This window comes from Ranitomeya imitator, chromosome 5, assembly GCF_032444005.1.
Source record: "Ranitomeya imitator isolate aRanImi1 chromosome 5, aRanImi1.pri, whole genome shotgun sequence".
NCBI lineage: Eukaryota > Metazoa > Chordata > Amphibia > Anura > Dendrobatidae > Ranitomeya > Ranitomeya imitator.
This window is the reverse complement of record NC_091286.1, coordinates 584,905,802-584,920,381: the sequence shown is the minus strand read 5'-3', so window position 1 is coordinate 584,920,381 and position 14,580 is coordinate 584,905,802. Positions and strand designations below refer to the sequence as shown.

The following is a 14,580-nucleotide window of genomic DNA, read 5'->3' as shown; positions in this document are numbered from 1 at the left end:
TAAGTAGGTATCAGAATTAGTTATTTTTTAGTCTCCAGCCCATTAATATTTACTTTTTAATATGAATCTGTGGATTTGATGTAATATCTTGTGTTCTCTTCACCGAAATCCCATTATTTTGAAGAAGGGAAAAACAACTTCCTTTATTTCCATACTGTTCCGGTCTGGTTTTAGCTTACCAACAGCTTTGGTCAACATCTCACCAAGCATGAAAGGCTATGAACAGAGATTTCCCAAAAACATTGGATGGTAAGTTGTCTACCATTACACCTCCATCGCATAATAAGTAGATATTAGATTTATCTTTCTTTTAGTCTCCAGCTCGTTTGTATTTACTTTGTTATTCGGAATCTATTGATGTGATGTAATAATGTGACTTCTTCTCTTTACAGAAATCTGCAGAAGTTACAGATCATTTCCCGTATGATCCACAGATTCCTCATCTGCTTTGTAAAGATACTGATTCCATCATGTGCAGTGACCCTGGTAACAGCTGCAACCCCAGACTATCCTGTTGTCTTATATTCCATCAATTACAAAATATTACTAAAATAAATAATATTTACCATCTCTAGGTCTGGTTGTGACTTTACTGCATAGAATTAAGTTACAGAACTTTAGAACAGAGGTGAAGTACCTCCGGCCAGCAACATCAATTACTCTGGCCACTGGGCAGATTCATGGGGACCGCAGTGTTTGGGATATTTATACACAAGGGAGTGTGATGTCCCCCACACCTGACAGCACACTGGGACTGGGACACTGTTCTCCTGTAAAGTGCCAGAGCTTAAAGGGAACCTGTCACCCCCAAAATCGAAGATGAGCTAAGCCCACGGGCATCAGGGGCTTATCTACAGCATTCTGTAAAGCTGTAGATAAGACCCCGATGTATCCTGGAACATGAGAACAAGAGGTTAGATTATACTCACCCAGGGGCGGTCCCGCTGCGGTCCGGTCCGGGGCCTCCCATCTTCTTACGATGATGTCCTATTCATGTCTTCACGCTGCGGCTCCGGCGCAGGCGTACTTTGTTTGTCCTGTTGAGGGCAGAGCAAAGTAATGACGTGCGCAGGCGCCGGAAAGGTCAGAGAGGCCCAGCACCTGCGCACTGCAGTACTTTGCTCTGCCCTCAACAGGACAGACAAAGTACGCCGGAGACGCAGCGTGAAGACAAGAAGAGGACGTCATCGTAAGAAGATGGGAGGCCCCGGACCGGACCGCAGCGGGACCGCCCCTGGGTGAGTATAATCTAACCTCTTGTTCTCATCTTTCAGAACTGAACCGATCGGAAGAATGGGGAAGTTTTAGTCCTGACAGGATAGTTATCCCTATTTTAAAATGGAGCTGCAGGTGGGATGTCTGACCGCAGCGCTATTCATTCTCTGTGGGGAATCCAGAAAAAACAAGAGTAGCGCTCGCAGCCTCTGAGGGAATGAATGGATCAGTGGTCAAGTTGAACATGTATCTCCAGTCTAATGGGGATAAAAGCTCCATATTCTTCTGATTGGGTCCCAGCAGAATTTTCTAAATTTTCACCAAATTTCCATTTTTTTCACAAATAAACGCAAGTAATATCAAATAAATTTTACCACTATCATGAAGTACAATATGTTACGAGAAAACTGTCAGTATCACCGGGATCCATTGAAGCGTTCCAGAGTTATAACCTCATAAATGGACAGTGGTCACAATTGTAAAAATTGGCCCAGTCATTAATGGGCAAACCACCCTTGGGGGTAAAGGGGTTAAGGTGAGGAATATGCGCTCCACGCCTATATATGCCTATATACTGGGCCCCTTATAATATTCCAGTATATGATGGACCCAATATAATACTCCAGTATATACTGGGCCCCATATAATGGTCCAGTATATAATGGGCTCTATATAATGCTCCAGTATATGCTGGGCCCCATATAATGGTCCAGTATATAATGGGCTCCATATAATGGTCCAGTATATGATGGGCCCCATATAATACTCCAGTATATACTGGGCCCCATATAATGCTCCAGTATATAATGGGCTCCATATAATGGTCAAGTACATGCTGGGACCAATATAATGCTCTAGTATATGATGGGCCATATATAATGCTCCAGTATATGCCAGGACCCATATAATGCTCCATAAAAAATGGTCCCCATATAATGTTCTAAAATATGTTGGTCCCCATATAATGCTCCAGTATATTTTGGGCCCCATATAAAGCTCCAGTATATAATGGGCTCTATATAATGGTCCAGTATATAATGGGCCCCATATAGTGTTCCAGTATATGCTGGGCCCCTTATAATTCTCCAGTATATGCTGGGCCCAATATAATGCTCCAGTATATGATGGGCCATATATAATGCTCCAGTATATACTTGTCTCCCTATAATGCTCCAGTACATGCTGGGCCCCATATAATGCTTCAGTATATGCTGGGCCCCATATAGTGCTCTAGTATATGCTGGGCTCCAGATAATGTTCCAGTATATGCCAGGACCCATATAATGCTCCATAAAAAATTGTCCCCATATAATGTTCTAGAATATGTTGGTCCCCATATACTGCTCCAGTATATTTTGGGCCCCATATAATGCTCCAGTTTATGATGGGCCCCATATAATACTCCAGTATATACTAGGCTCTATATAATGCTCCAGTATATGCTGGGCTCTAGATAATGGTCCAGTATGTGATGGGCCCCATATAATTCTCCAGTATATACTTGGCTCCATATAATGCTCCAATATATGCTGGGCCCCATATAATGCTCCAGTATATTATGGGCTCCATATAATGGTCCAATACATAATGGGCTCCATATAATGGTCCAGTATATGATGGGCCCCATATAATACTCCAGTATATACTGAGCTCCATATAATGCTCCAGCATAAACTGGGCCCCATATAATGCTCCGGTATATAATGGGCTCCATATAATGGTCAAGTATATGCTGGGCCCAATATAATACTCCAGTATATGATGGGCCAAATATAATGCTCCAGTATATGCCGGGACACATATAATGCTCCAGTATATGATGGGCCCCATATAATACTCCAGTATATACTAGGCTCCGTATAATGCTCCAGTATATGCTGGGCCCCATATAATGCTCCAGTATATACTGGGCTCCATATAATGGTCCAGTATATGATGGGCCCCATATAATGCTCCAGTACATGCTGGTCCTCATATAATGCTTCAGTATATGCTGGGCCCCATATAATGCTCCAGTATATGCTGGGCCCAATGTAATGCTCCGGTATATAACGGGCCCCATATAATGGTCCAGTATATGTTGGCCCCCATATAAAGCTCCAGTATATACTCTAGGCGCAATAAAATGGTCCAGTATATGCTGGACCCCATATAATGCTCTAATACATGCTGGGCCCTATATCATGCTCCATTATACGTTTGGCCCTTTATAATGTTCCAGTATATGATGGGCCCATATAATGCTCCATTATTTGCTAGGCCCCAAATAATGCTCTAATATATGCAGGACCCCATATAATGCTTCAATACATGCTGGGCCCTATATAATGCCTCAGTATACGATGGATACCATATAATGCTCTAGTATATGCTGGGCCTCATATAATGTTCCAGTATATGCTGGGCCCCATATAATGCTCCCGTATATGCTGGGCCCATTTAATGCTCCAGTATATGCTAGCCTCCATATAATGCTCCAATATATGCAGGGCTCCAAATAATACTTCAGTATATGCTGGGCCCCATATAATGCTCTGGTATAAAATGGGCTAAATATAATGGTCCAGAATTTAATGGGCCTCATTAATTGTCCAGTGTATGCTGGGCCCCATATCATGCTACATTATATAATGGGCCCCATATCATGCTCCAGTATATGCTGGTCCCCATGTATTATTCCAGTATATAATGGTCCCCATATAATGTTACAGTATATAATGGACCCCATATAATGCTTCAGTATATAATGGGCCCCATATAATGCTTCAGTATATAATGGGCCCCATATAATGCTTCAGTATAAGCTTGACTCCATATACTGCTCCAGTATATGCTGGGCCCCATATAATGCTCCAGTATATACTGGGCCCCATTTACTGGTCTAGTATATAATGGACCCGATATAATGCTTCAGTATATAATGGGCCCCATATAATTCTTCAGTATATAATGGGCCCCATATAATTCTTCAGTATATAATGGGCCCCATATACTGCTAAAGTATATGCTTGGCTTCAAGTAACGCTCCAGTATATGCTGGGTCCTATATACTGGTCTAGTATATAATGGGCCCCATTAATGGTCCTGTATATACTGGGTGGGCCATGTATATGGATACACTTAAATAAAATGAGAATGGTTGGTGATATCAACTTCCTGTTTGTGGCACATTAGTATATGGGAGGGGGAAAACTTTTCAAGATGGGTGGTGACCATGGCGGCCATTTTGAAGTCGGACAATTTGGATCGAACTTTATAAATGGCCCACCCAGGTGTATCCATATAAATGGCCCACCCTGTATATTGGGTCTTATATAATGCTCCAGTATATACTTGGCTTCATATAAACCTCCAGTATATTCTGGGCTCCATATAATGCTTCAGTATATAATCGAGCATAAGCCGAGGCTCCTACTTTTGCCACGGAAAATTGGGTAAGCTTATTGACTGGAGTATAAGCGGGGTATGCATTGTCCCCTCATCCCTGTCCTGCTATGCATGGCTCCCCCTTCCCTGTCCTGGTTTGAATGCCTCCCCATCCCTGTATGCATGCCTCCCCGTTCCGTCCCTGCATACCTGCCTCCTTATCCCCTATCTCTGTGTCCATGTTTCCTATTAAAAAAAAAATAACACATCATACTCACCTACCTGCACGCCCTGGGTGCTGGCACTGCATCTCGTTCCGGCCACCGGCGCCAACCTGCAGCTCTTCCTGTGCTCAGTAGTCACGTGGTACCACTCATTAACCCCTTTCTGACATTAGACGTACTATCCCATCGAGGTAACCTGGGCCCATATCACCATGGATGGGATAGTATGTCATAAGCGATCAGCCGCGCTTACGTCCGGCACTTGTGCCAGGAGCGGTCACGAACAGCTCCCGGCACTTTAACCCCCGGAACAGGGAAGCATCGCGCAGTGAGGGGGCTCCATGCGTGCTTCCCTGAGACCCTCAGAACAACGCGATGTGATTGCGTTGCTCCGAGGGTCATCTCCTGTCTCCTCCCTGCAGGCCCCCGGATCCAAGATGGCCGTGGGGTCCTTCCAGGTCCTGCAGGGAGGTGGCTTGTCAGTGTCTCCTGAGAGCAGGCGCCGGCAAGCCTCCTGCACTGCCTGTCAGATCGCTGATCAGACACAGTGCTCTGCAAAGTCTCAGATCAGCGATCTGACTGTATACAGTGATGTCCCACCCTGGTACAATGTAAAAAAGTAAAACAAAAATATTACACTGTGTAAAAATATTTTTAAAAATTCCTAAATAAAGAAAAAATAAATAAATAAATATTGTTCCAATAAATACATTTCTTTATGTAAATGTTAAAAAAATTAAAAGTACACATATTTGGTATCACCGCGTCCGTAACGACCCGACCTATAAACCCGTCCCACTAATTAACCCCTTCAGTGAACACCGTAAAAAAAAAGAGGCAAAAAACAATGCTTTATCATCATACCGCCGAACAAAAAGCGGATTAAAATGCGATCGAAAAGACGAATATAAATAAACATGGTTCCGCTGAAAATGTCATCTTGTCCCGCAAAAAATGAGCAGACATATAGCGTCATCCGCAAAAAAATAAAAAAGTTATAGCCCTCAGAATAAAGTGATGCAAACATAAATATTTTTTATATAAAATAGTTTTTATTGTATTACTGTATAAAATAATCGTACTGACCCAAAGAATAAAACTGTTTTATCAATTTCACCAAACGTGGAACGGTATAAACGCCCCCCCCCCAAAAAAAAAAAGAAATTAATGAATTGCTGGTTTCTGTTCATTCTGCCTAACAAAAATTGGAATAAAAATCGATCTAAAAATGTCATGTGCTCGAAAATGGTACCAATAAAAAAGTCAACTCGTCCCGCAAAAAGCAAGAGCTTACATGAGTCTATGGACCAAAATATGGAAAAATTACAGCTCTTAAAATGTGGGGACGCAAAATTTTTTGCAATAAAAAGCATCTTTTAGTGTGTGACAGCTGCCAAACTAATTAACTGCCAGCTAATAAACTTCTTAAATGTGGTTTTGACCACCTTGAGGGGTGCAGTTATTAGAATGGTGTCACTTTTTGATATTCTCAATCATATAGACCCCCTCAAAGTGACTTCAAATGTTATGTGGTCCCTGAAAAAAATGGTGTAAAAATGAGAAATCTCTGGTCAACTTTTAACCATTATTACTTCCAAATGGTTCCAAAATTGTGCTGATGTAAAGTAGACATGTGGGAAATGTTCCTTATTAAGTATTTTGTGTGACATATCTCTGTGACTTAAGGGCATGAAAATTCAAAGTTGGAAAATTGCGAAATTTTCAAAATTTTCACCAAATTAACATTTTTCCACAAATAAACGCAAATAATATCAAAGAAATTTTACCACTATCATGAAGTACAATATGTTACAAGAAAACGATATCAGAATCACCGGGATCCATTGAAGCGTTCCAGAGTTATAACCTCATAAATGGACAGTGGTCAGAATTGTAAAAATTGGCCCGGTCATTAATGTGCAAACCACCCTTGGGGGTAAAGGGGTTAAGGTGATGAATATGCGCTCCACACCTATATATGCCTATATACTGGACCCCTTATAATATTCCAGTATATGATGGGCCCCATATAATGCTCCAGTATATGCTGGGCCCCATATAATACTCCAGTATATGATGAGACCCATATAATGCACCAGTATATGCTGGGCCCCATATATTGCTCCAGTATTTACAAGGCCCCAAATTATGCTCCAGTATATGCTGGGCCCCATATAATGCTCCAGTATATGCTGGGCTCCATATAATGCTCCAGTATATGATGGGCCCATATAATGCTACAGTATATTTACAGTTGAAATTCATGGAGGGAAAAATGGTAACAAAATTCTCATTGGGGTCTGTTACAAACCCCCAAATATAACAGAAACCATGGAAAGTCTACTTCTAAAGCAGATAGATGAAGCTGCAACCCATAATGAGGTCCTGGTTATGGGGGACTTTAACTACCCGGATATTAACTGGGAAACAGAAACCTGTGAAACCCATAAAGGCAACAGGTTTCTGCTAATAACCAAGAAAAATTATCTTTCACAATTGGTGCAGAATCCAACCAGAGGAGCAGCACTTTTAGACCTAATACTATCTAATAGACCTGACAGAATAACAAATCTGCAGGTGGTCGGGCATCTAGGAAATAGCGACCACAATATTGTACAGTTTCACCTGTCTTTCACTAGGGGGACTTGTCAGGGAGTCACAAAAACACTGAACTTTAGGAAGGCAAAGTTTGACCAGCTTAGAGATGCCCTTAATCTGGTAGACTGGGACAATATCCTCAGAAATAAGAATACAGATAATAAATGGGAAATGTTTAAGAACATCCTAAATAGGCAGTGTAAGCGGTTTATACCTTGTGGGAATAAAAGGACTAGAAATAGGAAAAACCCAATGTGGCTAAACAAAGAAGTAAGACAGGCAGTTAACAGTAAAAAGAAAGCATTTGCACTACTAAAGCAGGATGGCACCATTGAAGCTCTAAAAAACTATAGGGAGAAAAATACTTTATCTAAAAAACTAATTAAAGCTGCCAAAAAGGAAACAGAGAAGCACATTGCTAAGGAGAGTAAAACCAATCCCAAACTGTTCTTCAACTATATCAATAGTAAAAGAATAAAAACTGAAAATGTAGGCCCCTTAAAAAATAGTGAGGAAAGAATGGTTGTAGATGACGATGAAAAAGCTAACATATTAAACACCTTCTTCTCCACGGTATTCACGGTGGAAAATGAAATGCTAGGTGAAATCCCAAGAAACAATGAAAACCCTATATTAAGGGTCACCAATCTAACCCAAGAAGAGGTGCGAAACCGGCTAAATAAGATTAAAATAGATAAATCTCCGGGTCCGGATGGCATACACCCACGAGTACTAAGAGAACTAAGTAATGTAATAGATAAACCATTATTTCTTATTTTTAGTGACTCTATAGCGACAGGGTCTGTTCCGCAGGACTGGCGCATAGCAAATGTGGTGCCAATATTCAAAAAGGGCTGTAAAAGTGAACCTGGAAATTATAGGCCAGTAAGTCTAACCTCTATTGTTGGTAAAATATTTGAAGGGTTTCTGAGGGATGTTATTCTGGATTATCTCAATGAGAATAACTGTTTAACTCCATATCAGCATGGGTTTATGAGAAATCGCTCCTGTCAAACCAATCTAATCAGTTTTTATGAAGAGGTAAGCTATAGGCTGGACCACGGTGAGTCATTGGACGTGGTATATCTCGATTTTTCCAAAGCGTTTGATACCGTGCCGCACAAGAGGTTGGTACACAAAATGAGAATGCTTGGTCTGGGGGAAAATGTGTGTAAATGGGTTAGTAACTGGCTTAGTGATAGAAAGCAGAGGGTGGTTATAAATGGTATAGTCTCTAACTGGGTCGCTGTGACCAGTGGGGTACCGCAGGGGTCAGTATTGGGACCTGTTCTCTTCAACATATTCATTAATGATCTGGTAGAAGGTTTACACAGTAAAATATCGATATTTGCAGATGATACAAAACTATGTAAAGCAGTTAATACAAGAGAAGATAGTATTCTGCTACAGATGGATCTGGATAAGTTGGAAACTTGGGCTGAAAGGTGGCAGATGAGGTTTAACAATGATAAATGTAAGGTTATACACATGGGAAGAAGGAATCAATATCACCATTACACACTGAACGGGAAACCACTGGGTAAATCTGACAGGGAGAAGGACTTGGGGATCCTAGTTAATGATAAACTTACCTGGAGCAGCCAGTGCCAGGCAGCAGCTGCCAAGGCAAAGAGGATCATGGGGTGCATTAAAAGAGGTCTGGATACACATGATGAGAGCATTATACTGCCTCTGTACAAATCCCTAGTTAGACCGCACATGGAGTACTGTGTCCAGTTTTGGGCACCGGTGCTCAGGAAGGATATAATGGAACTAGAGAGAGTACAAAGGAGGGCAACAAAATTAATAAAGGGGATGGGAGAACTACAATACCCAGATAGATTAGCGAAATTAGGATTATTTAGTCTAGAAAAAAGACGACTGAGGGGCGATCTAATAACCATGTATAAGTATATAAGGGGACAATACAAATATCTCGCTGAGGATCTGTTTATACCAAGGAAGGTGACGGGCACAAGGGGGCATTCTTTGCGTCTGGAGGAGAGAAGGTTTTTCCACCAACATAGAAGAGGATTCTTTACTGTTAGGGCAGTGAGAATCTGGAATTGCTTGCCTGAGGAGGTGGTGATGGCGAACTCAGTCGAGGGGTTCAAGAGAGGCCTGGATGTCTTCCTGGAGCAGAACAATATTGTATCATACAATTATTAGGTTCTGTAGAAGGACGTAGATCTGGGGATTTATTATGATGGAATATAGGCTGAACTGGATGGACAAATGTCTTTTTTCGGCCTTACTAACTATGTTACTATGTTACTATATGATGGGCTCCATATAATGCTCCAGTATATGATGGGCTCCATATAATGCTCCAGTATATGATGGGCCCCATATAATGCTCCAGTATATGATGGGCCCATATATTGCTCCAGTATATGATGGGCCCCATGTATTGCAGCGAAGGAGCGGGGAGAGGTAAGTATTGCATGTACCGGGGCTCTGAGCAGGCAGGGGGGCCCTCTTGTGGGCGCTGATATCGGGCCTCCAACGTGCGCCAGTGTCCCCAATGCCGAATTGGCCCCTCGCCTACTCAGGGCCCTGACACTTGCCCGGGTGCCATATTGTAATTCATATATTCATGTATTTCACATTGACATGCTTTAGCACGATAGAGCACAACCCTTTTTTTGTATATTGTATATGGAGGTAGCTCCTCCTAGTATGCAACCATTGAGACTAGTTTGGATGTGCCAGTCAGTTTTTTGCTGTTACTTGCCCAGGTGCTGATGCTGGCCCTGAATAAGAGTTTGGACATACATGATGTTTCGACACTGAATAGCTCTTCCTGCAGAGTTATTGTGACCCAAATGAATTTTGATGAAAATGGCTTCTACTGTGCAAAAATAAAATAATACTCCGCTCAGCTGCCTCAGATTTTCGTAATACAAACCTCATCTTCTACAGAGCTTCATAATACACACCTCAGTTCCTATGAACCTCTGTGAAAGAGGTTCTGCAGCAGCTGAGGTCTGTACAGTTTAGCAATAATGTACCACCCACAACTATAAATTATGAAGAACATGGCAGCCTGGATGCTCTGATGTCACAATGAAATGCTTAGGTTGGTACTCAATTATGATGTCATAATGGCATTATGGAATGTCCTGAGGGTATATAAACTCAGGGCACTGTGATATCAGCGCCATTTCTTGAGTTGAGGCTTTTGCTGAGACTTCATTTTGGTTCTGAAAGAGCGAACTAGTTTGTTTTACACATCTAGTGATTACTTCCATTGCTTTTTTGATCTTTGATCAGAGCACAATAACAGCAGTGACACCGGAGAGCTTGGTTCTCCAATATTTCATCAGTCAGCTTCAGGTACCTAAGCCATGAGTGCCAGGGAGCTGCGTCAGCTGATTGCTGACAATGAGGCATGGCTGGGCAGACCCGAAAACCGAGGTAAGTGAAATATTCCAGGGAGATAGACATTCTTCACATCATATAGGGCTTTCCTGAGAGGAGCTATCTCTGGGATATGCTGGGCCACATTTCGGGGCAGACAGTGCAGGTTTACTTAGTCCAAAATAAAGGTAATTCTTCTAGGGTTACCCTCCCCAAACACCACAGAAGCAGACAAGCCCATCGCTATAACCCAAAAGTGTTTGATAAAATTGGGAATAATTCTTATAAATTCTCATTTTTTTATAGGTCAAACCATAATTCTCCATGTACGGACTAGGTCTCCTCAAAGAGATCAGGAGAGGCCTTCTACCAGTCGTCATGGGCGTCAGAGTGACAACAATGCTGTCACTGAGAGGAGAGGGAGACGGGCCATAGATCCTCCAAGGCCTAGAGGACAAGAAGAGAGTAGAGAAAGAAGCCGCTCTCCTCTAAGACCAGCCCCTGCAGAGCCATCCACGTCATCAGGAGAGGGCAGCAGGGATGGCGGCCGTTCCCTCCCACCCATTCAACGGCAGTAGGTGGGTGTGATGACACCACCACTGCCACAGGCTCCACAGGAGCAGGCTCCACCTGCACAAAACGTACCTGTGCAAATGGGAAGGATTAGTCGGATTGGCAGGAGAAAGCTGCAAATTGCAAATCTCCCAACAAAGGTGGTAACCCCACAGGAGGAGGTCCAGTCATGTGTCATCTGCATGGCTGAATATGAGGTCAGAGAGCAGGTCACAGTCCTCCCATGCAATCACAGCTTCCATAAGGGCTGTGTGCGTAGATGGCTCCGCTCCAGCTCTCTGTGCCCCCTGTGCCGTCACCAATGCTTACAATAAAGCACCAACGTGATGGTGCAGACAGTGGAAAAGACCATTCTGAATTCCAGATCAGGTAAGGGAGCTGTGCAAACATTAAAACCACATTCATTTAAAGGCTGTAAAAAAATGGTTTAACTTCCTGCTGTTCTGCTTTCTCTTTAGTTTACCATCAGCTTTGGTCAACATCTACCATGAAAGGTTATAAACAGAGACTCCCAAAAACACCAGATGGTAAGTCATCTCTCATTCATCTGTCCCATAATCTATAATATAATGCTAGGAGTGTCACTCTGCCCGAAGCCTCTATAGACTGCACGATGCGCCTGCGCAGTCTGGACCCCACAGAGTTACACATCCGGGGATGAGGATTGTGGCCCAGGAGGGCTGTGGCGCCGGAATCGGCGCTTGCGCAGTCCACACTTTCTGGCGCTATTTTTATACTGAATCTATATATAAAATACGTCAGCGGAGCAATCCAGCCACTTTCTACTGAATATATATAGAAAATACATCAGCGCCACAAGCCAGTGACTTTTTACTGCACATGACAGAATGGAGGCGCAGAATGGGTGGAGCACATGACAGAATGGGGGCACAGGATGGGAGCAGCACATTGCAGAATGGGGGTGCAGGATGGGAGCAGCACAATACAGGATGGGGGTGCAGGATGGGAGCAGCACATGACAGAATGGGGCGCAGGATGGGAGCAGCACATGATGGGAGCAGCACATGAAAGGATGGGAGTGCAGGATGGGAGCAGCACATGACAAGATGGGGGCGAAGGATGGGAGCAGCATATGACAGAATGAGGGCGCAGGATGGGAGCAGCACATGACAGCATGGGGGTTCAGGATGGGAGCAGCACATGACAGATTGGGGGCGCAGGATGGGAGCAGCACATGACAAGATGGGGGTGCAGGATGGGAGCACCACATGACAGGATGGGGCGCAGAATTGGAGTAGCACATACCAGGATGGGGGCAGCACACACCAGAATGGGGGCGCAGGTTGGGAGCAGCACATGACAGAATGGGGGTGCAGGATGGGAGCAGCACATGACAGAATGGGGGTGCAGGAAGGGAGCAGCACATGTCAGGATGGGCGTGCAACATGGGAGCAGCACATGACAAGCTGGGGGCTCAGGATGGGAGCAGCACATGACAGAATGGGGGCGTAGGATGGGAGCAGCACATGACAAGATGGGGGTGCAGGATGGGAGCACCACATGACCGGATGTGATCACCACATGACAGGATGGGGACGCAGGATAAGAGCACCACATGACAGGATGGGGGCGCAGAATTGGAGTAGCACATACCAGGATGGGGGCAGCACATACCAGAATGGGGGCACAGGATGGGAGCACCACATGACAGGATGGGGGCGCAGGATGAGAGCACCACATGACAGGATTGGGGCGCAGGATGGGAGCACATGACAGGATTGGGGTGCAGGATGGGAGCACATGACAGGATGAGGGCACAGGAAGAGAGTAGCACATGACAAGATGGAGGCGCACAAAACAGGATGAGGTGCAGGATGGGGGCTGCACATGACAGGAAGGGGGCGCAAGATGGTCACAGCACATGACAAGATTAGGGCGCAGGATGGAAGCAGCACATATCAGGATGGAGACCATATACCAATATAAATGTTCGCCACCCGGGCGTAGAACTGGTTCAATAGCTAGTATGAATATAACATGTAACATAAAGTTAATTGTTTTCACTTTTTTTGTAGAGGAAAGGTCTAAGTCTGGAGAACACCTAGGAGTTAGATCAGAATGACTTGTATCATGCATGTAAGTAGATATTAGAATTTGCTTTCTTTTATTTTCCAGCTGATTAGTAACTTTTTTTTTACTAGGAGTCAATTGATGTGGGGTAATATTTTGTCATAATTTCTTCAAAGAAATCTGCATCATTTTGAAGATTGGAAAAAAAATCACCTAAACTTTTTACTGTTCTGGTCTCTCTTTAGTTTACCATCAGCTTTGGTCACCATCTCAAACATGAAGAGCTATGAGCACTGATATCCCCAAAACACCAGATGGTAAGTCATCTCTCTTTGTCCTATAACATGTATATTACATGTAAAATGTAAAATAATTTGTATTTTCTCATTTTTGTAGAAGGAAGGTCCAAGTCTGGAGAACACTGAGGAATTAGATCAGAATAACCTGTACTTCATGTAAGTAGGTATCAGAATTAGTTATTTTTTATTCTCCAGCCCATTAATATTTACTTTTTAATATGAATCTATGGATGTGATGTAATATCTTGTTCTCTTCACAGAAATATCCATTATTTTGAAGACTGGAAAAAAAAAACTTCCTTTATTTCCATACTGTTCTGGTCTGGTTTTAGCTTACCAACAGCTTTGGTCAACATCTCACCAAGCATGAAAGGCTATGAACAGAGATTTCCCAAAAACATTGGATGGTAAGTTGTCTACAATTACGCCTCTGTCCCATAATAAGTAGATATTAGATTTAGCTTTCTTTTAGTCTCCAGCTCATTTGTATTTAGTTTGTTATTCGGAATCTATTGATGTGATGTAATAATGTGACTTCTTCTCTTTACAGAAATCTGCAGAAGTTACAGATCATTTCCCGTATGATCCACAGATTCCTCATCTGCTTTGTAGAGATACTGATTCCATCATGTGCAGTAATCTTGATAACAGCTGCAACCCCAGACTATCATGTTGTCATATATTCCATTAATTACAAAATATTACTAAAATAAATAATATTTACCATCTCTAGGTCTGGTCGTGACTTTTCTGCATAGAATTAAGTTACAGAACTTTAGAACAGAGGTGAAGTACCTCCGGCCAGCAACATCAATTACTCTGGCCACTGGGCAGATTCATGGGGACCGCAGTGTTTGGGATATTTATATACAACAGTGGAGGACAACTGTAATGAATGGGAGACACAGTTAGTA

General features: G+C 43.0%; 1 long non-coding RNA gene across 1 annotated transcript; it reads left to right on the top strand.

The window, feature by feature from the left end:
* Nucleotides 1–10,765: 10,765 nt before the first annotated feature.
* Nucleotides 10,766–14,353, top strand: LOC138680901 (uncharacterized). The gene is made up of 6 exons (XR_011321827.1): nt 10,766–11,863; nt 13,373–13,433; nt 13,613–13,684; nt 13,764–13,822; nt 13,927–14,073; nt 14,217–14,353. It is a non-coding gene; the product is annotated as an uncharacterized lncRNA (long non-coding RNA).
* Nucleotides 14,354–14,580: the final 227 nt, after the last annotated feature.